The sequence below is a fragment of the Schistocerca piceifrons genome, chromosome 2, assembly GCF_021461385.2.
Source record: "Schistocerca piceifrons isolate TAMUIC-IGC-003096 chromosome 2, iqSchPice1.1, whole genome shotgun sequence".
Classification (NCBI taxonomy): domain Eukaryota; kingdom Metazoa; phylum Arthropoda; class Insecta; order Orthoptera; family Acrididae; genus Schistocerca; species Schistocerca piceifrons.
The window spans coordinates 94,849,629-94,872,093 of NC_060139.1; the positions used below are offsets into that span (position 1 = coordinate 94,849,629).

A 22,465-nucleotide genomic window follows, 5' to 3' on the forward strand; every position below is an offset into this window, starting at 1 on the left:
TGTGGGGCCACCGGCCCATGAGACTCTCAGGTGCGTCTTATGGAAAGCAATCTACGTGGCAGGATTAAGCCGTCTTCGCTTACTTATATCTATACGTAAAGACTGGCACGTACAACGATTCCATTCGTTCCCCAGGAACTAGTACATCGCATGCAAGTTTGTTAAATGCATGCGCATGCAGCACCCAAAACGGTGAGATGTCTTTCCTGCGGGGAGGAACAGCTGAGGTCGTCTTCTCGCAGTTGAGCCCCTTACGTCCCGTTATTAATCCTAGTAGCAAAAGCTTAAGCATTTGGAGCGCTCCCCATTCACGTGTGGACTGCTATTAACATTTTGCATTTCATGATCCTAGTTAAATATCTGCATATACAATTCCAACCACCGGCTCGTACACATTTCTAGAAACGATCGCAAAACACAGCGTCAGGTTCCACCGAGACTCGAACTCGGATCGCTGGATTCAAAGTACAGAACATTTGCGGCAATTTGTAATAAGAATAGAATGAACAAAGTGTATACCATTGCTAGGCTGCCGTAGCGCAATAGAAGAAATGAAATGTCTTCTTGAGGTTTTTTTTTTTAACATTTGCGCCAATTTATAATAACTATAGAATGAACAAGTGTATATCATTGCTAGGCTGCCGTAGCGCAATATAAGAAATGAAATGCCTTCTTGAGTTTTTTTTTTTGTGTTTTTTTTTTTTTTTTTTTTTTTTTTAGTTTTGGGTCAAGTAGTAAACAGAAATTTTTTATGGTGCACAAAAGACTATCACTTCATAATTGAAGGAAGGTCGCTCCGCCGCTCTGCGAGAGAAGGGAAATGTGAAAGCGAAAATGGGAAAGAAAAAATGCCTTCTGCATTGGTGAGCATCTGAATAGTATCGTAAAATTCCGACAAGTATTAAAATCCCAGGAAGCAAATGGGATTCATACATACAGGTCACTGGCAACCTCTGCGATCCGAAATATTGTATTTGAAGCATTTAACCGTTAATTATGATGTTCAGCATATTTCCAAATATCCTCCTGTAGTCACAGTGTTGTCTCATTTTAAAGTGTTCAATTGCTATGTAAGAATAACAGTCGAGGAAAGTAGCATGCCTATTCTGCATAATAAACGATGCTGTGTGGCCCATGATCCACGTTGCAGCGTTGTTTTTTTGCTCGTGGATATCTCAGTTTTTGTGGCTGAATGATCTCTAAAAGATCTACACCACAGGGCGTCGTACGGTCTATCACCGACAATCGTTGACGAAGAAATGTAGTAATTTCTTCTGCATGTCCGCACGTGAACCCATGAAGAAGCGTATCGACCCTTCCGCATGCGTCACAGTTGGGCGTTGGATGAAGGCCAATTTTATGTAGCTTTTCATTCGTTGCTACTTTATCGTTGATTGTTAGATACCAGTCGGCTATGACGCGTGACGGTAACACGTCGCTGTGCACATTCCGCCATACTATACTCCAATGTGTATGTGGATGTTTTTCGTCGAGACGATTCCTGTGGTTTGTTGTCGTGAGAAGGCCATAAAGCTTCCTGTTCGTCAGGCTTCCGTTATCGACGATGTTGTGTCGAATGTAGCTCATTTCCATGTAGTACAGTCGCACATGCCGGTAAGAAAGTGGAATGCCGGCGATATTAACGGGTGGGTCAAGGCTATGAGGCTTCCACCGCTGAATGAGGTTTGTGATGATACTGGTCCTCCGGGTACGGAACTCCTTCCTGATGCGATTTAGGAGCAGGGTGACACATTTTTTGTGTACTTTAATGAGGTTAAGGCCACCTTTGAACGAAGGTAAGGTTAAGGTATCGAATTGAACTTTGAAAATGTGTCCCCTAAAAAGAAACCAACATAACGCTTGTTGTATACTCTTGGCTAGATGGTCGGAGATTGGAAGAATTTGCGCCAAATAAGTCATCTTGCTCGTAATGGCGATCTCGATGGTCTTAACTTTCTGTAGTATGTTCAAGTCACGGTCGGAGTGAAGTATCAAAGCAGCACGTAATTTATTAAGCATGTGTGACCAGTTCTTCGTGAGGAATTTGTCTGGTTTGGCCTCAAAAGTAACACCGAGGGTTGTGTGAGAATCCTTGACCTTGCACCAGGTAACATGGGATATGTCTCCGATACCACCACCGATCTGCAAAGATGTGGTTTTAGTTCTATTGAGTATTGCTCCTGAAAGAAACGTGAATGTTTGTAAAAGAGTTTCCGCTGACAGAAGTTGTTGCGATGATGACACAGTTACGCATACATCGTCAGCATACGCAATGCATGGGATAGTGACAGACTCGACGCTAAGTCCGATCCCGCTATGCGCCAAGTTGTTCAGTAGCGGCTCCACTGCAATGGCGTACAAAATCATTGACAGAGGACATCCTTGGCGGACGGATTGCTCAATGGAAACTTCTTTTGTAAAATGGCCATTAATGAGAATCCGTGAAGAGGCGTTTGTGGTAAGTTTGCGAATTAATTCTATGAGATGAAGTCCAAAACCTAGTTTCTTCATGCTTTTAAAGAGGAAGTCATGACGTACACGGTCATAAGCCTTCTTGAAATCTAGAAAGATCAGAGCGCCCTGTCCTTTGGTTTCAGCATACGAACAGATGATGTCCCTCAAATCGCAGGCTGCTGAGATTGCACTTCGGCCTTGCACTGCACTGTACTGGTAACTGCCCAAAACCTTGTACATGACGGTTTGCATCCTTAGCTTAATTGATCTGGTGATGATTTTGAAATCGGCATTCAGGAGTGTGATGGGTCGCATGTTTTCGACCTTCCTGCTGTTCCCTTTTTTCGGTAAGGGCAGGATGATACCTTCCGTAAATGCCTTGGGTATAACTTCCAGGTGCCAGAGTTCATTCGCTATCTCGAGGAGTGTCGGACCGAGGAGGTTCCAGTAACGCTGGTAAAACTCAGCGCTGAGACCGTCGGGTCCTGGTGACTTCCCTTTCTTTGCACTGTGGACCGCCAGTCGGATTTCGTCCTCTGTGAAAAGAGATTCCAGATGTGCAGTATCCTGTTGTGACAAGCGACAGCTCAAGGTCCTAAGAAAATCGTCGCACGAGTGTTCATCAACGGCTTGCTTCTTGTAAAGTTGACTATAATAGTCGTAGACGTGTGAGATGATGTCACGTTGCTTCGTGATGGCATTCTCAGCGTCATCAACGACGGCTTCAATCAACATGGCTTTACACCGTTTCGTCGTTCTCAGGATGTGGTACAGAGAGGCCCGTTCTTCGGTGGCAACGTCCTTGGGGTGGGCTCGCACGATGATGCCTTTCATTCGTTGGCGTTGTATCGCCGTGATTTTCGCTTTATATCGTTTGATCTTTATGTCGGTATCGCGAGAAGGATTATTAGCGCGACTGTACAGTTCTCTCAAACAGCGATAATAAAACTCAATAGTCTGTTTCTGCCAAAAGCTTTTTTGTCGGGCGTAACTCATGAGGGTGAGGCGTAATTTAGGCTTAGCACACTGAGTCCACCACTGGAGAGCGCTATCGTAACGACGTCGTTGCCGCTGGAGCTGTTGCCACGTTATGTTCGCCTCCTCTTCAAGTTGGGCATCCTGCAGAAGGCTGACATTCAATTTCCAGTAGCCTTTCCCGCGGTATATTTGCTGGCGGTGTAGGTTTAGGTAACACTGATATGCACAATGGTCGGAGATGTTGACAGGAGCTATGTCACAGTTCACAGCGTGTCGCTGGAGGGCCTCGGACACATAGATCCTATCCAGCCGACTGGCAGAATGACTGGTTACGAAGGTGTACGCTACCCGTTCACCGTGCAGTTGTTGCCATGTATCGTGAAGACGCATGTCATGAATTAAATGTTCAAGTTCGATACATCTGTTCGTGTTACGTGTTTGGTCTCTGTCGTTAAGCACACAATTGAAGTCACCACCGAGGATGAGATGTGCACGATAAGCGCTAAGAAGAATGGGAACCTCGTTTTTATAAAATGTTGAGCGATCTCTCTTATGAGTGCTACCTGAGGGAGCGTACACGTTAACAATCTGCACACCATTCACTCGAAGAGAAATGCCACGACCACTAGGCAGCCGCTGCACATCCGTAAATGGTATACCGTCGCGCAGAAGTATGGCAGTGCCTACAGCATCCTGGAGATTGATGTTATCAATGAGAACGTAACCGGGCACTTCTAAGACTGTGACTACCTCCTGTAGGAGGGCAATGTCAGCGCTGGTACCATACAAGAAATCAGTTAGCGAACGGAGTTTCACCGCATTTTGAATTCTATTGACGTTAAGTGTGGTAACGTTGTAGGTTTGGCTATCGCACATGATGGTTCAGAGGACAATGAGCTCTGTGTTGGATCGTCCTTCTCGACGTCTTTGAATCAAACTCGTTGGGAACGTCTGGAGTACTCAGAGAGTGGAAATGTTGCAGCGCGATGGTCATGCGCGAGAGCAGCTACTGCTGCATCTCCTCGTCCTGCTGCCACCACGGCTCATTGCTGTGGGGGTGCTTCGCGCCGCCCTGCCCGCCACCGCCGGCTGAGTCTGTCAACGTGGTCGCATCCGCCTGACCAACACGCGGGGCTGCGACTGACGTCAGCGAGTTCCTGCGGGAGCGCTGCTGCAGCTGCTCGCTGCTCTGCTCGCTCTTCCTCTTAGCTGTTACGGTGCTCTGTTCCCTCTCAGCGCTCAGTAGTGCCTTCAGGTGTTTGGTCTGTTCACGAATGCGTTCTTGCCTCGCGGTGTCCTCGCAGCGCACGGAGCAAGAAGGTTGAGGTTCAGTCTCGCTGCCACTTTCTGACATGTGTACGGGTCTCAAAACATCCGACTTTTCCTCTTTGCTACTATTCCCTTTGCTTCTCCTTCGGCGGCCTTTCTTCGTTTCTGCTGCAGTCTCTACCGATAGGGGCGGTTCAGACAAACTGATCTGCACCCGCTCCTGTATCTCACACGGCTTAGTTTCAGAGGTGGCTGGCGCATTGTTGTTATCCAGCGGTAACTGCCCCGGTGAGGATGACGGTGCCGGATCGACGTCCGTCCTACGGCAAATGTCTTGGGCACTGCATTCCACCTGAACTGGCATCTCCGCCTCGCTAACACGTTCCGGCTGCCGAGGTGGTGGTACCGTCCCCGCGACTACCTCACTCAATAGCGGAACAAGCTTTTCACTACCGTCTGCAGTACGTTCCCGTGGAAGTTGAAATGGACGTCGACGTGTACAGTTCATCCGCAGATGTTCTGTTGAATGGCAGATCGAACAGGTAGGGGGTTGTCCAATGTAAGTTACCTGTGCACGACAGCCGCCAATGGCAACATACGAAGGTATATGCTTTTTTAAGTCCACACGTACACTTCGCACCCCGCTGTTAACATGGTAGCGATATGCAATCGACCATTTTTCATTGGTAATTGACAAAACAACGCCATACAGTGACAGAGAACGTGCTATTAGGTCATTAGGGCACACAGGTGGCACATTAAATACCCTGACGGTTCTCACTCCGAATCCCGAAGGCACGATTTGGACATTGCTAATACTGCCATCATTATGACGAAGTGGTGTCACACCAGCATGCTCCTCAACGAATTTCTCATAAGTGTCACTCGAAACAAATTTGATAAATAACGAGTACTGCACAAAGACCAACTGGTACGTGTCGACTATATCTTCCGGCAATTTCAGATCCTCAAAAATCCAATCATGGATTTCGAAAGCCGTCGGTCGCAAGGCAGCACGATCGAAGACACACTGAACGCTGTTCGCTCTGTTAATTGTCGACATCTTACTTACAACAGTGGTAGAGAAACAAACGTTAACAGCGCTCGCACACGCTGCTCAGCTCTCCAGCGCAGCACTGCTCGCGACGTAAACACTGGCCCGCGATACCGCCCGTCACCGCGCGATGTGCACTGGCCGAGTGCCTGAGCACGACTGATGGAACCGGATGCTTGTGGCGCTCTTAAATTCAGTAGTATCATGTAATTAAGCCGATAAGATGCGATGTTATTACATGTAGGGTCCTCAGGAAGTGTTTACGTGGCAAATGAAGCAACCAAGCGGACTGGAAGTGGAAGGAGCACCTTCGAATGTAGCGAGAATTCCTGCCAGTACATGAAGTGATGTCGAAGGATCAGGTAATCAAAATCGCAAAACAGCCTCTTTCGTATAGTGGATGCTTTGTGCTGGAAGCAGCCTAGCTATGCAAACAGCTATGGACACAGAGTACTGCCGAAAACTGCGTGCTGACACAGAACGCTACGTAGTGGGCGGATTGTGCGTGACACGATAACATTTCCACTGCACACGGTCGAAATACTGTCACACAAGCAGCTCTTTCAGCATTCACATACACTGGTGTTCAGCACAACGCATGTTGTAGGTGTCAGATTAAGATACCTCTTTGAGAATATGGTCCAGATCGGATGCTGCAACTAGCAAGTGCGGCAAGATCTCAGTAGGTGGCGGGGTGCAGACCTGCTTACTTGTGCGGCCTGTTGGTCTAGGGGTATGATTCGTGCTTTGGGTGCAGGAGGTCTCGGGTTCCAATCACGGACGGGCCCTACTTTTCACTTTCGCGACAACCCAGCACTACGATAAACTTGCGAGTCTCTGAAAGTAAGCCATGCAGCAGGACAAACTGCATGTCGGGCCACCGGCCCATGAGACTCTCAGGTGCGTCTTATGGAAAGCAATCTACGTGGCAGGATTAAGCCGTTTCCGCTTACTTATATCTATACGTAAAGACTGTCACGTACAACGATTCTATTCGTTCCCCAGGAACTAGTACATCGCTTGCAAGTTTGTTACATGCATGCGCATGCAGCACCCAAAACGGTGAGATGTCTTTCCTGCGGGGAGGAACAGCTGAGGTCGTCTTCTCACAGTTGAGCCCCTTACGTCCCGTTATTAATCCTAGTAGCAAAAGCATAAGCATTTGGAGCATTCCCCATTCACGTGTGGACTGCTATCAACATTTTGCATATCATGATCCTAGTCAAATTTCTGCATATACAGTTCCAACCACCGGCTCGTACACATTTCTAGAAACGATCGCAAAACACAGCGTCAGGTTTCACCGAGACTCGAACTCGGATCGCTGGATTCAAAGTCCAGAATGCTAACCATTACACCATGGAACCGGATGCCTGTAGTGCTCTTAAATTCAGTAGTATCATGTAATTAAGCCGATAAGATGCGATGTTATTGCATGTAGGGTCTTCAGAAAGTGTTTGCGTGGCAAATGAAGCAACCAAGTAGGCTGGAAGTGGAAGGAGCACCTTGCAATGTAGCGAGAATTCTTGCCAGTATTCGTACATGAAGTGATGTCGAAGGATCAGGTAATCAAAATCGCGAAACAGCCACTTTCGTATGGTGGATGCTTTGTGCTGGAAGCAGCCTAGCTATGAAAACAGCTATGGACACAGAGTACTATCGAAAACTGCGTGCTGACACAGAACGCTACGTAGTGGGCGGATTGTGCGTGACACGATAACATTTGCACTTCATACGGTCGAAATACTGTCACACAACTCAAGCAGCTCTTTCAGCATTCACATACACTGGTGTTCAGCACAGCGCATGTTGTAGGTGTCAGATTAGGATACCTCTTTGAGAATATGGTCCAGATCGGATGCTGCAGCTAGCAAGTGCGGCAAGATCTCAGTAGGTGGCGGGGTGCAGACCTGCTTCCTTGTGCGGCCTGTTGGTCTAGGGGCACACACAGTTCCGCATTAGACGCCGTGCAGTGTGGATGTGCCTAGTCTTCCGCTCCGCCGTAGCGTTACGTATAGTGGACTATCGTTTTTGTTTACGTGTTGTGTTGCAACTTCTGTGAGTGTTTCTCCGTCGTTGTTTCGTACCTTGTGTTACTTTCTGTCCTTATTTCAGTGTGTTGTGTGTAGCGGTTTCGACCGCATATTTTGAAAATGTAGTCCCAGGTTATTCCTCGTCAGGCTACAGTTAGTTTTACTTTTGACAAGTCAACCCGCCATGTGCAACCTAGTTCCCTTGAGATTCATGATTGGTTGGTAGATACCTTTGGTGTTCATTCGGATCAGGTGCACACTGCATATTTTGATACCGAACTGTATGTTTTCTTTGTTAAGTTTATGGACCCACTTCAGGTTGATAAAATTCTTTCTAAATACGGTCATCAAGTTCTCTTTCGGCATCGGGATGATTCTGTAAGTACCGTGCTGCTTTCCAATGCTTCCATCACCTATACCAATGTTCGTGTTTACAACCTTCCACCGGAGGTGGATAATGTCCATCTTAAGGAGGGTCTACAAAAGTATGGTGATGTAAAGAGCATTCGCCTTGAACGCTGGTCAAGCCAACATCGCCTGCAATGTTACAGTGGTGTTCGTTCAGTCGAAATGCACGTTAAGCAGAATATTCCATCTCAACTGCAGATCGGTGGATATCGTGTCCATGTAACATATAGTGGTCTGGTTGGCACCTGTTTTTTTGTGCACGATAGTGGTCACGATCGTACTGACTGTCCGCGGAAGGTTTTTGTTTTAAAAAATTCTCTCGAACAGCGTCGCAAGTTAATGGTTGCTGACCTCGTTGCAGGTGGTTCTGCTCTTGGTGTAGCACAGTCCAGTGGTAGTAGCGCCCCACCACAGGTTTTGCGCACCCCTGACACAGAATTTCCTCCTTTGCGTGCTAAATCTGATGTTGTTCCGTCTGTCCCTCAGGTGGGTGTGCCACTTTTGTTTAATAAGAGGCGTCGCCCACACGATGGAAATAGTACGGATGAGGATCTCCCTGAGATGCCCCAGTCGGAGCGACCGGCATCCTCCGAGCCACTGTGTACTGTAGCTGCTCCCTGCCCTCCTGAGGTAGCGGTTCCGGTGGCGGATGCTGGCGCCCCTCCGGCCTCCGACGCAGCTTCTCTCGAGTCGGGTCGTCGGTCAGGCCTGTTGGCGCCGTCTTTCGAACCGACTTCGATGTCACAACAAGTGGAGCCGCGACAACTTCCTGCTTCGCTGCCCCATACCTCTGCCAGCGGAGCTGCTCCGCTTCCTTCCAACTTTGCAGCATCGGACCTTCCTGCTCACGTTTCGCCTCCGTGCAGTCCATGTTTGCCGGAAGCTAGTGTAGGTGTTGACCATTCCGTTTTGTCGGATGTTTCCCCCGCGACCCCGGATCCCGCATGTGGACCGGCGCGGGTGGTGTCGGATACAGAACTTGACCCTCCTACGTCACCGGCGGCTGAAGCTTCCTTGCCCGTCAGCCGACGCAAGTTACGCGTTCAGCCGAACGTTAATGCTGTTCGTAAAAAACCGAAGCGTAAGGGATTCGCGGAACGGGGTAGCAGTCCCCCTCCCTCGGATGCCTCCGTCTCCCCTGCTATGGACTGTGACGCTGGTGCGTCGGTGTAGGTGAATTTCTTTTCTCGCTTTTCTCTCTATGGTTCAAGCATACACCTTTCTTACCTTAAATGTTAACCGTATTGAGTCCGACGTTCGCATTGCCTCTTTGCGGCAGTTTATTTACGACGCCTGTGCGGACGTAGTGTTTTTGCAGGAAGTGTTGTTTTCTGATGTCTCTCTACCTGGATTCCAAACTGTTTTTAATGTCGCGCCGGAATATTCAACAGGAACTGCTCTTTTCTTTCGAGAGGGCATTCCTATTACTGACATTGAATTCCTTGACTCTGGCCGTGGGATTGGTTGTCGTCTTTTTGATCTCCGCCTCGTTGTTTTGTATGCCCCCTCTGGTTCGGGTCACACTGTGGCTCGATCGCGCTTTTATAAAGAAGAGCTTATTTATCTTTTGCGCCAGAGTCCTCGGAGTCTCCTGCTCGGAGGCGATTTTAATTGTGTTTTACGCCCTGCAGACCAGTCCCCCAATTTTAATTATTGCCGTGATTTACATGACTTAGTTCTTACGATGCATCTGCGTGACGTTTGGGAACACAAATATCCAACCCTGGTGAAATATACGTTTTTTACCGCGTCCTCATGCAGTAGACTCGACAGATTCTATATATCTGATTTTTTATGTGATAAAATTATTTCTGTCGATGATATTCCTACTAGTTTTTCAGACCATTGTGCTTTAACTGCAACTGTAAATCTTAGTCACCAACCTGCAAAACTTTATCGTTCCCAGTGGATGTTAAATGTTTCCCACCTTGCCGACAGTGCTATGGATGATGTTATCAGTGGCGTGTGGGAGCGATGTCTTCGCTCTGTCCCGCGATACCCCTCCTTGCTGGTTTGGTGGACTGCGTTTGCCAAGCCCAAGATCCGTCAGACTTTGATTTTTTACTGTGCTGCAAGGGCGCGTGATTTTAAGAACACGTATGAATATTACTACTCTGTCCTGCGTGAACTATATGACGCGGCGGGTACCTCTCCTCTGCGGATGCATGATGTTCGTCGTATTAAAGCTAAGCTATTGAGCCTTAAACGACGACAGGTGGATGGTCTGCGAGTTAAGTCGAAACCTCACTCTCTTGTTGAAGGTGAACTGACATCCTTGTACCACCTGCTACGGCATCAGACTCGTCGTCGTCGCTCCTTCATCTCTTCTCTTACGGTGGATGATGGACGGCAGCTTATTGCACAGGAGGAAATGGTTCGCGCTCGTCACCAGTATTACACTAGTCTCTATTCTGCCGATGATTCTGGTGAGTCTCTTTCGGAAGATGTCTTTGGGGATCTAACTGCGACGATCGCGCCTGACGCGAACGGCGAATTTCTCCAGGAGTTCCAGGTAGATGATGTTTTCGATTTTATTCCTCGCTCTCCGTCCAGTAAATCGCCGGGTCCAGACGGCCTGCCTAAAGAATTTTACCTCCGTTTTTGGCCTCTTTTGGGTGACATTTTTACACAGATTTTAAATGAGATTGTCAGGGGGATGGATGTGCCTGCCGATTTTAAAATAGGGAAAATTGTTTTAATTCCGAAGTCCTCTGGTCGTTTATCTGCTGACAATCTTCGTCCGCTCACATTGCTGAATTTTGACTACAAGACAGCTGCTAGAGCGCTCAATAGCCGGTTGTCTTCTCTGCTTCGGGGTGTGATTGGTGCACATCAATGTTGTTTTCATGAGAGATCTATTCTGACACCAGTAGCCGAATATCGTGATGTTGTCTCGGTTGCGGCGGTTACAAACGTACATTGTGCCTTTGCGTTCCTTGATTTTTATAAGGCTTTTGATCACGTCAGTCGTATATTTTTAGATCGTGTTTTAGGTACAATAGGTTTTAATGCTTCATCACGTGATGTTCTTGGCAATTTGTATAGGGGAATAACAGCTCGGGTGCCAGTCAATGGGCAGCTGACGCCGCCCATTGCTATCCGCCGCGGGGTGCCTCAGGGTAGTCCGCTCTCTATGTCTTTATTCGTATTGTCCCTGAAACCGCTGCTTCGGACTATTGCTCTCAAGCTTCAGGGTATGTCCCTCTCTGGTGGGAAGCTCTCTGTTAAGGCATATGCGGATGATGTCGTTGTTCTCCTCCGTCAACGTGATGATATCCCGTTGTTGAAAGGGGCAGTTGATGCATACTGTCGTGTCTGTGGAGCGCGTCTCAATCAGGGTAAATGTAAGTTCCTTGATATTCGAGGATTTCGCGATGCTGATGTCCCTTGGGCCACTTTTGTCGATCGCCACACGTCCTTGGGGATTATCATTGATCGGTGTCCTCTAAAAATGGCGGCTCTCAATTGGAAATCCGAGAAGATACAGGGGGCTCTGATGGTCCATGAGCAGCGCTCTGCTACCATTTTGCAAAAAGTCAGAATTTTAGACACCTACGTCCTATGTAAAGCTTATTATGTTGCTCAGCTGTTCCCACTTCCCATGATGGTGGCGAAAAGGTTGCGCCAATTGTCTAGCAGGTTTATATGGAAGGGCCATCTATTCAAGTTACGTTACGAGGTTATGACGAAACCGCGTATCTCCGGAGGCTTGGGCCTCTCTGACATTACTCGCAAGGCGTCTGCTTTGTACATCCGCCGAACGACTCTAATTGTTACGCAAGAAGTGTCTTCAATTACATCCAGGCTTTTTACTGTTGTGCGTCCGGCGAGCCTTGCTCCACCTGTCGACGTCGGACGCCTCAATTTTAATTTGAAACACATTCGGGAATTTTACATTGCGGTGAGTTACCTCGGCGACGTCTTCTAGCGGCGACCGGTGCCAACGACCAAGGGCTTGATTGCCCGCTGGGAGGGGCTGGCCGGTCCCAATCCAATAGAACTGGCGTCTCCATCCGTATCCTGGAGGAACGTCTGGAAGAATGTTAGTCTGCCGATCCACTCTATGGCCGTGGCGTCCACGTGGTATAGGGTAATAAATAATTTGGTTCCCACCAATGTACGACTGCACCGTATTGGTCTTTCTGACACGGACACCTGTACTCGGTGTGGTCTCCTGGATACCCTTGAACATCGATTCACCTGCTGTGGGCACCTTGCTAACTGGTGTTGGCTCAGGAAACAACTTGCTTTTGTCACTAGGTCAGCTGAAGCCGCTTATACTATTGACATCATCGTCCGGCCCGATTCTTCCTTTTTTCCGCGAACGAAGCTCCATACAGTCATGTGGTTGATTGGACATTTCGTACATTTTGTCAACAGTTGTCATGAAGAGGATGGACACCTAGCGTTTCGGCAGTACATGCTTACTGCTTACTGGCAGCGCTTGCGATTGCCAGGCCTCCGTGATGATTTTGCAAATATGCTTAGCCTGACATTTGAAAGAGAGGGTGTTGGCTAAGATCACCTGTGTGGGGCATTTTCCTTTATACTGTTTCTGGATTTGCCGCCTTTATGTATGTTCCTTCTCTACACCAGGACTGAAGTTTTCGTGGACCTTTAGCGCGCACAAGAACAACAAACGAGAGACCAAGAACCGAGACAGTAAAAATTAAAAAAAAAAAAAAGGGGGTATGATTCCTGCTTCGGGTGCAGGAGGTCCCGGGTTCAAATCCCGCACAGGCCCTACTTTTCACTTTCACGACAACCCACCACTACGATAAACTTGCGAGTCTCTGAAAGTAAGCCATGCAGCAGGACAAACTGCATGTCGGGCCACCGGCCCATGAGACTCTCAGGTGCGTCTTATGGAAAGCAATCTACGTGGCAGGATTAAGCCGTCTTCGCTTACTTATATCTATACGTATACTGGCACGTACAACGATTCCATTCGTTCCCCAGGAACTAGTACATCGCATGCAAGTTTGATAAATGCATGCGCATGCAGCACCCAAAACGGTGAGATGTCTTTCCTGCGGGGAGGAACAGCTGAGGTCGTCTTCTCGCAGTTGAACCCCTTTCGTCCCGTTATTAATCCTAGTAGCAAAAGCGTAAGCATTTGGAGCGTTCCCCATTCACGTGTGGACTGCCATTAACATTGTGCATTGCATGATCCTAGTTAAATTTCTGCATATACAATTCCAACCACCGGCTCGTACACATTTCCAGAAACGATCGCAAAACACAGCGTCAGGTTCCACCGAGACTCGAACTCGGATCGCTGGATTCAAAGTCCAGAGTGCCAACTATTACACCATTTTTTTAAATTTTTTTTTATATTTATATGGCCTCCCCTCTCCCCTTACAGCCCTCCTTGCGCTCTCCATGAATTCCTTCCTTGGCGAGCCTCTTCAGCTATATTCAAAAGAAATCAAAGTCTCCAGATTCACTGGCATCGTACAACAGTACTTCCTGATGGCAAGGAGCTCATTGCTTCGTCTTCTTTGTAATATAAGTGCAACCAAAAATAGAAATCTTTCTCAAAACCAAGAAGAAAAAAAAAGTCTCTTCCCTCAAAAAACAAATAATGAGGAATAAGAAAGAAAAGAAAACTTCAGGTTCTTCAAGCGCCATAGGCGAAATGATAACGAAAATAGTATTCACTGTTGACTTGTACCTGGGTACTTCACCGTGGAAATGTTGACAGGAATCGCGGATTTACTTTAGAATCACCGAATTCCCCTTTTCTCAAACAGGATTGTTAACATATTCCCAAAATTCCTCCTAATGTACGGGAACTGGTTTCTTCGCCAATATGCCGTTTCCATATAAGCAGTAAAGGCAGTAATATTGTCTTCTCCGTGTTGCGTTATGACGTAATTGACAAAATGTCCCAGCATCCACATAACAGTATTGTTTTTCGTTTTGGTGTAAAACCGTGTATCAGGCCACAGGAGGATATCAGTTGTATAAAGACTTTCAGTGCTACGTGTGAGCAGCGCCAATCGTTTCCGCACCCAATGCCAGTTGAACTGATGCCCGCAGCAAGTAAACCTGTGCCTCAGAGTGTCTACTAATCCACATTTGAGGCAGTTGTCAGTAGCACTTAAGCCAATGCGGTTGAGTTGTTCGTTGGTTGGAATAAGATTGTGGACAACTTTATACCAGGCGGAAAGCACATCGGAAGAATGAATTTTGAGAGTAATATTGGTCCACACTGCCGTCCAGACGATTCTTGGGTAGTGCATTTCAATTGTATTTGGAGCTTCGTACTTCTGCCACTGAGCAATTAAGAACACTGTCGTGAGACAAGGACTTGTGAAAACACTGTCACCTAAGTAACTCATTTCGAGGTAATAAACACCGACATGTTGCAATTGAAAGTTGAGTTTCCCGATGTCAATTGGCGGTTTCATACATTTAGGGCGAACAATGCGAAACAGCTGTGATGTGATAGTATGGGGCATAGTGGTAATAATCACAGTTGTTCGTTTTATATAGAGTGCTGTCGCCTTTCGACGGATATCATTGAGTTGCAGGCCCCCAGCTTGCACTGACTTAGACAGTGTGGTATGGGTTAACTTAAAAATATGACTGAGACACACAAACCTGCTGGACAAACGCATTATCTTATGGGCTTGCATTTTGGGAAGAGGGAACACCTGAGCGACATAATAAGCTTTACCGAGTATGTATGTACTCAAAATCCTGATCTTCTGGAGGATATTTGTCGATCGCCAGGTGTTTTCCACTATACCTCCCTGTATTCGATTGGCAGTAAATTTCCAGTTTTTAGCTGCCATACGTAAGGGACACCTATCGATGATGATTCCCAGAGCAAGATGTTGTTCGACGATCTGTGCCCACGGAATAGCAAGAGATTCGAAGCCCCGTAAGCTTAGAACCTTACATTTACCCTCACTGAGTTTCGCTCCAGAAGCAGTGCTGTAAGTATCAATCTCAGCCCGCAATTGGGCCACTTCAGACTCATGACGTAGGATATCATCAACATCTTCGGCGTAAGCCCTCACAGTAAGATTGCTCCCTAAGACAGAAAGGCCAGTTAATGTGATACACAATCTCTTCAGATATGGCACGAGCGACAAAACAAAGAGCGACATCGACAACGGACTGCCTTGCGGTATACACCATGGAACCGGATGCCTGTAGCGCTCTTAAATTCAGTAGTATCATGTAATTAAGCAGATAAGATGCGATGTTATTACATGTAGGGTCCTCAGGAAGTGTTTGCGTGGCAAATGAAGCAACCCAGTAGGCTGGAGGTGGAAGGAGCACCTTCCAATGTAGCGAGAATTCTTGCCAGTATTCGTACATGAAGTGATGTCGAAGGATCTGGTAATCAAAATAGCGAAACAGCCACTTTCGTATGGTGGATGCTTTGTGCTGGAAGCAGCCTAGCTATGAAAACAGCTATGGACACAGAGTACTGTCGAAAACTGCGTGCTGACACAGAACGCTACGTAGTGGGCGGATTGTGCGTGACACGGTAACATTTGCACTTCACACGGTCGAAATACTGTCACACAACTCAAGCAGCTCTTTCAGCATTCACAATCATTGGTGTTCAGCACAGCGCATTTTGGAGGTGTCAGATTAAGAAACCTCTTTGAGAATATGGTCCAGATCGGATGCTGCAACTAGCAAGTGCGGCAAGATCTCAGTAGGTGGCGGGGTGCAGACTTGCTTACTTGTGCGGCCTGTTGCTGCAGGGGTACGATTCGTGCTTTGGGTGCAGGAGGTCCCGGTTTCAAATCCCGGACAGGCCCTACTTTTCACTTTCGCGACAACCCAGCACTACGATAAACGTGCGAGTCTCTGAAAGTAAGCCAAGCAGCAGGACAAACTGCATGTCGGGCCACCGGCCCATGAGACTCTCAGGTGCGTCTTATGGAAAGCAATCTACGTGGCAAGATTAAGCCGTCTTCGCTTACTTATATCTATACGTAAGGACTGGCACGTACAACGATTCCATTCGTTTCCCAGGAACTAGTACATCGCATGCAAGTTTGTTGAATGCATGCGCATGCAGCACCCTAAACGGTGATTTGTCCTTCCTGCGGGGAGGAACAGCTGAGGTCGTCTTCTCGCAGTTGAACCCCTTACGTCCCGTTATTAATCCTAGTAGCAAAAGCATAAGCATTTGGAGCGTTCCCCATTCACGTGTGGACCACTATTAACATTTTGCTATTTCATGATCCTAGTTAAATTTCTGCATATACAATTCCAACCACCGGCTCGTACACATTTCTAGAAACGATCGCAAAACACAGCGTCAGGTTCCACCGAGACTCGAACTCGGATCGCTGGATTCAAAGTCCAGAATGCTAATCATTACACCATAGAACCGGATGCCTGTAGCGCTCTTCATTCAGTAGTATCATGTAATTAAGCCGATAAGATGCGCTGTTATTACATGTAGGGTCCTCAGGAAGTGTTTGCGTGGCAAATGAAGCAACCAAGTAGGCTGGAAGTGGAAGGAGCACCTTCGAATGTAGCGAGAATTCTTGCCAGTATTCGTACATGAAGTGATGTCGAAGGATCAGGTAATCAAAATCGCGAAACAGCTACTTTCGTATGGTGGATGCTTTGTGCTGGAAGCAGCCTAGCTATGATAACAGCTATGGACACAGAGTACTGTCGAAAACTGCGTGCTGACACAGAACGCTACGTAGTGGGCGGATTGTGCGTGACACGATAACATTTGCACTTCACACGGTCGAAATACTGTCACACAACTCAAGCGGCTCTTTCAGCATTCACATACACTGGTGTTCAGCACAACGCATATTGTAGGTGTCAGATTAAGAAACCTCTTTGGGAATATGGTCCAGATCGGATGCTGCAACTAACAAGTGCGGCAAGATCTCAGTAGGTGGCGGGGTGCAGACCTGCTTACTTGTGCGGCCTGTTGGTCTAGGGGTATGATTCCTGCTGTGGGTGTAGGAGGTCCCGTGTTCAAATCCCGTACAGGCCCTACTTTTCACTTTCGCGACAACCCAGCACTACGATAAACGTGCGAGTCTCTGAAAGTAAGCCAAGCAGCAGGACAAACTGCATGTCGGGCCACCGGCCCATGAGACTCTCAGGTGCGTCTTATGGAAAGCAATCTACGTGGCAAGATTAAGCCGTCTTCGCTTACTTATATCTATACGTAAGGACTGGCACGTACAACGATTCCATTCGTTCCCAGGAACTAGTACATCGCCTGCAAGTTTGTTGAATGCATGCGCATGCAGCACCCTAAACGGTGATTTGTCCTTCCTGCGGGGAGGAACAGCTGAGGTCGTCTTCTCGCAGTTGAACCCCTTACGTCCCGTTAGTAATCCTAGTAGCAAAAGCATAAGCATTTGGAGCGTTCCCCATTCACGTGTGGACCACTATTAACATTTTGCTATTTCATGATCCTAGTTAAATTTCTGCATATACAATTCCAACCACCGGCTCGTACACATTTCTAGAAACGATCGCAAAACACAGCGTCAGGTTCCACCGAGACTCGAACTCGGATCGCTGGATTCAAAGTCCAAAATGCTAATCATTACACCATAGAACCGGATGCCTGTAGCGCTCTTTAATTCAGTAGTATCATGTAATTAAGCCGATAAGATGCGATGTTATTACATGTAGGGTCCTCAGGAAGTGTTTGCGTGGCAAATGAAGCAACCAAGTAGGCTGGAAGTGGAAGGAGCACCTTCGAATGTAGCGAGAATTCTTGCCAGTATTCGTACACGAAGTGATGTCGAAGGATCAGGTAATCAAAATCGCGAAACAGCCACTTTCGTATGGTGGATGCTTTGTGCTGGAAGCAGCCTAGCTATGAAAACAGCTATGGAAGCAGAGTACTGTCGAAAATTGCGTCCTGACACAGAACGCTACGTAGTGGGAGGATTGTGCGTGACACGATAACATTTGCACTTCACACGGTCGAAATACTGTCACACAACTCAAGCGGCTCTTTCAGCATTCACATACACTGGTGTTCAGCACAACGCATATTGTAGGTGTCAGATTAAGAAACCTCTTTGGGAATATGGTCCAGATCGGATGCTGCAACTAACAAGTGCGGCAAGATCTCAGTAGGTGGCGGGGTGCAGACCTGCTTACTTGTGCGGCCTGTTGGTCTAGGGGTATGATTCCTGCTGTGGGTGTAGGAGGTCCCGTGTTCAAATCCCGTACAGGCCCTACTTTTCACTTTCGCGACAACCCAGCACTACGATAAACGTGCGAGTCTCTGAAAGTAAGCCAAGCAGCAGGACAAACTGCATGTCGGGCCACCGGCCCATGAGACTCTCAGGTGCGTCTTATGGAAAGCAATCTACGTGGCAAGATTAAGCCGTCTTCGCTTACTTATATCTATACGTAAGGACTGGCACGTACAACGATTCCATTCGTTTCCCAGGAACTAGTACATCGCATGCAAGTTTGTTGAATGCATGCGCATGCAGCACCCTAAACGGTGCTTTGTCCTTCCTGCGGGGAGGAACAGCTGAGGTCGTCTTCTCGCAGTTGAACCCCTTACGTCCCGTTATTAATCCTAGTAGCAAAAGCATAAGCATTTGGAGCGTTCCCCATTCACGTGTGGACCGCTATTAACATTTTTCATATTATGATCCTTGTCAAATTTCTGCATATACAATTCCAACCACCGGCTCGTACACATTTCTAGAAACGATCGCAAAACACAGCGTCAGGTTCCACCGTGACTCGAAATCGCGAAATCGGATCGCTAGATTCAAAGTCCAGAATGCTAACCATTACACCATGGAACCGGATGCCTGTAGCGCTCCTTAATTCAGTAGTATCATGTAATTAAGCCGATAAGATGCGATGTTATTACATGTAGGGTCCTCAGGAAGTGTTTGCGTGGCAAATGAAGCAACCAAGTAGGCTGGAAGTGGAAGGAGCACCTTCGAATGTAGCGAGAATTCTTGCCAGTATTCGTACACGAAGTGATGTCGAAGGATCAGGTAATCAAAATCGCGAAACAGCCACTTTCGTATGGTGGATGCTTTGTGCTGGAAGCAGCCTAGCTATGAAAACAGCTATGGAAGCAGAGTACTGTCGAAAATTGCGTCCTGACACAGAACGCTACGTAGTGGGAGGATTGTGCGTGACACGATAACATTTGCACTTCACACGGTCGAAATACTGTCACACAACTCAAGCAGCTCTTTCAGCATTCACATACACTGGTGTTCAGCACAGCGCATGTTGTAGGTGTCAGATTAAGAAACCCTTTTGAGAATATGGTCCAGATTGGATGCTGCAACTAGCAAGTGCGGCAAGATCTCAGTAGGTGGCGGGGTGCAGACCTGCTAACTTGTGCGGCCTGTTGGTCTAGGGGTATGATTCCTGCTTTGCGTGCAGGAAGTCCCGGGTTCAAATCCCGGACAGGCCCTACTTTTCACTTTCGCGACAACCCAGCACTACGATAAACTTGCGAGTCTCTGAAAGTAAGCCATGCAGCAGGACACACTGCATGTCGGGCCACCGCACCATGAGACTCTCAGGTGCGTCTTATGGAAAGCAATCTACGTGGCAGGATTAAGCCGTCTTCGCTTACTTATATCTATACGTAAAGACTGGCACGTACAACGATTCCATTCGTTCCCCAGGAACTAGTACATCGCATGCAAGTTTGGTAAATGCATGCGCATGCAGCACCCAAAACGGTGAGATGTCTTTCCTGCGGGGAGGAACAGCTGAGGTCGTCTTCTGGCAGTTGAACCCCTTACGTCCCGTTATAATTCCTAGTAGCAAAAGCATAAGCATTTGGAGCGTTCCCCATTCACGTGTGGACTGCTATCAACATTTTGCATTTCATGATCCTAGTTAAATTTCTGCATATACAATTCCAACCACCGGCTCGTACACATTTCCAGAAACGATAGCAAAACACAGCGTCAGGTTCCACCGAGACTCGAACTCGGATCGCTGGATTCAAAGTCCAGGGTGCTAACCATTACACCATGGAACCGGATGCCTGTAGCGCTCTTAAATTCAGTAGTATCATGTAATTAAGCCGATAAGTTGCGATGTTATTACATGTAGGGTCCTCAGGAAGTGTTTGCGTGGCAAATGAAGCAACCAAGTAGGCTGGAGGTGGAAGGAGCACCTTCGAATGTAGCGAGAATTCTTGCCAGTATTCGTACATGAAGTGATGTCGAAGGATCTGGTAATCAAAATCACGAAATAGACACTTACGTATGGTGAATGCTTTGTGCTGGAAGCAGCCTAGCTATGAAAACAGCTGTGGACACAGGGTACTGTCGAAAACTGCGTGCTGACACAGAACGCTACGTAGTGGGCGGATTGTGCGTGACACGATAACATTTGCACTTCACACTGTCGAAATACTGTCACATAACTCAAGCAGCTCTTTCAGCATTCACATACTCTGATGTTCAGCACAGCGCATGTTGTAGGTGTCGGATTAAGAAACCCGGGTTCTAATCCCGGACAGGCCCTACTTTTCACTTTCGCGACAACCCAGCACTACGATAAACTTGCGAGACTCTGAAAGTAAGCCAAGCAGCAGGACAAACTGCATGTCGGGCCACCGGCCCATGAGACTCTCAGGTGCGTCTTATGGAAAGCAATCTACGTGGCAAGATTAAGCCGTCTTCGCTTACTTATATCTATACGTAAAGACTGGCACGTACAACGATTCCATTCGTTCCCCAGGAACTAGTACATCGCATGCAAGTTTGTTAAATGCATGCGCATGTAGCACCCAAAACGGTGAGATGTCTTTCCTGCGGGGAGGGACAGCTGAGGTCGTCTTCTCGCAGTTGAACCCCTTACGACCTGTTATCAATCCTAGTAGCAAAAGCATAAGCATTTGGAGCGTTCCCCATTCACGTGTGGACTGCTATTAACATTTTGCATTTCATGATCCTAGTTAAATTTCTGCATATACAATTCCAACCACCGGCTCGTACACATTTCTAGAAACGATCGCAAAACACAGCGTCAGGTTCCACCGAGACTCGAACTCGGATCCCTCGATTCAAAGTCCAGAGTGCTAACCATTACACCATTTTTTTTTTTTTTTGTTTTACCTCTCGATCTGCAGTCGAATGCTCTACGACTTTTTTTTTTACGCCTTAACCACTTTTATTTTTTGTCCTACCACTTTTTTTTCTTTTTTTTATACCGAATTCCGACGCCTTATTCATCTTTATTTGTTTAATTTTTATTGTTATCCTCCTATGTGAAAGCCAAGTATCCTAGTCACTTTTTCTTTCCTTTTTTTTGGTTTTTTTTTTCATGTTGTCAGGCCAAGCGAAGTACTCGTGATTTGTCATGGACGCTTACCCTACACCAGTCTTCTCAAAAACAATATCTAGCATGTTCCCAAAGAGGCTTTTGTAATGGCGTAATGATTTCGTTCTCCAGTAGGCCGTTTCCATGTACAATTTGTAGTCTATTATGTTGTCAGGTCCCTTTACGTTTATTACATAGTTTGCGAAATGGCATAAGAGCCACATCACACTGTTGTGTTTGGTTGCAGGGTAGTATTTTTCCAGCGGGCGTAAAAGCATCTCTGTTGTGTGATTTCGTCCACCACAGCGGGTGAGGATTCCAACTTTGGTCTTAGTCCAATCCCAGTTTCGCAGATGCCCGGCACACGTAAAGCGATGGAGGAGAGTGTCGACTAGTCCACTTTGACAACAGTAATACGTACCACTAAGCCCAATCCTTTGGAGTTTTTCGTTGGTGGCCACGTGGACGTCACCTCAGAGGAGTGGATAGAGAGGTTAATAAGGGTCCATACATTGTGTCATAAAATGGCCGGATATTGTACTTCGATTTTACTTGGGATGTCAGATGTGTCCCAGTGTTCTAATAGTTTCTTGGAAGTTATGTTGGTCGCGCGGAGAATGTCATCACCTAAGTAGCTGATGTCTACGTAAAATTCTCGTATATGCTTTAACTTATAGTTTAGGTTTCCCACGTTGATCGGTGGTTTCATGCATTCTGGCCGGACTACTTGGAATAGCTGAGAAGTGACGTTACTGTGGCCAAGATTAATCATAAATAAGGTTCTTTTTAGGTACAACGCTCTCGCTTTCCTCGCAATGTTAGTGAGTTCTAAACCCCCTGCTGCCATCGATTGGGTCAGGGTGACGAGTCGCACTTTAAAAAGATTCCCTTTCCAGACTTGTCTATTAGCCAGTCTCATGATAAGTTTGGCTTGCATTCTAGGTACTGGAAAGATCTGTGCAATGTAATACGCTTTAGAGAAAAC

General features: G+C 47.1%; 5 non-coding genes across 5 annotated transcripts; 1 reads left to right on the forward strand and 4 right to left on the reverse strand.

Moving 5' to 3' along the window:
* Positions 1–7,050: 7,050 nt before the first annotated feature.
* Positions 7,051–7,122, reverse strand: Trnaq-uug. The gene has a single exon. It is a non-coding gene; the product is annotated as a tRNA-Gln (tRNA).
* A 9,366-nt stretch (positions 7,123–16,488) lies between these two features.
* On the reverse strand, positions 16,489–16,560 carry Trnaq-uug. Its single transcript has one exon. It is a non-coding gene; the product is annotated as a tRNA-Gln (tRNA).
* Positions 16,561–17,695: 1,135 nt separating this feature from the next.
* Positions 17,696–17,767, reverse strand: Trnaq-uug. The gene has a single exon. It is a non-coding gene; the product is annotated as a tRNA-Gln (tRNA).
* A 1,773-nt stretch (positions 17,768–19,540) lies between these two features.
* Positions 19,541–19,612, forward strand: Trnaa-ugc. The gene has a single exon. It is a non-coding gene; the product is annotated as a tRNA-Ala (tRNA).
* Positions 19,613–20,119: 507 nt separating this feature from the next.
* On the reverse strand, positions 20,120–20,191 carry Trnaq-uug. The gene has a single exon. It is a non-coding gene; the product is annotated as a tRNA-Gln (tRNA).
* Between the last annotated feature and the right edge of the window lie 2,274 nt (positions 20,192–22,465).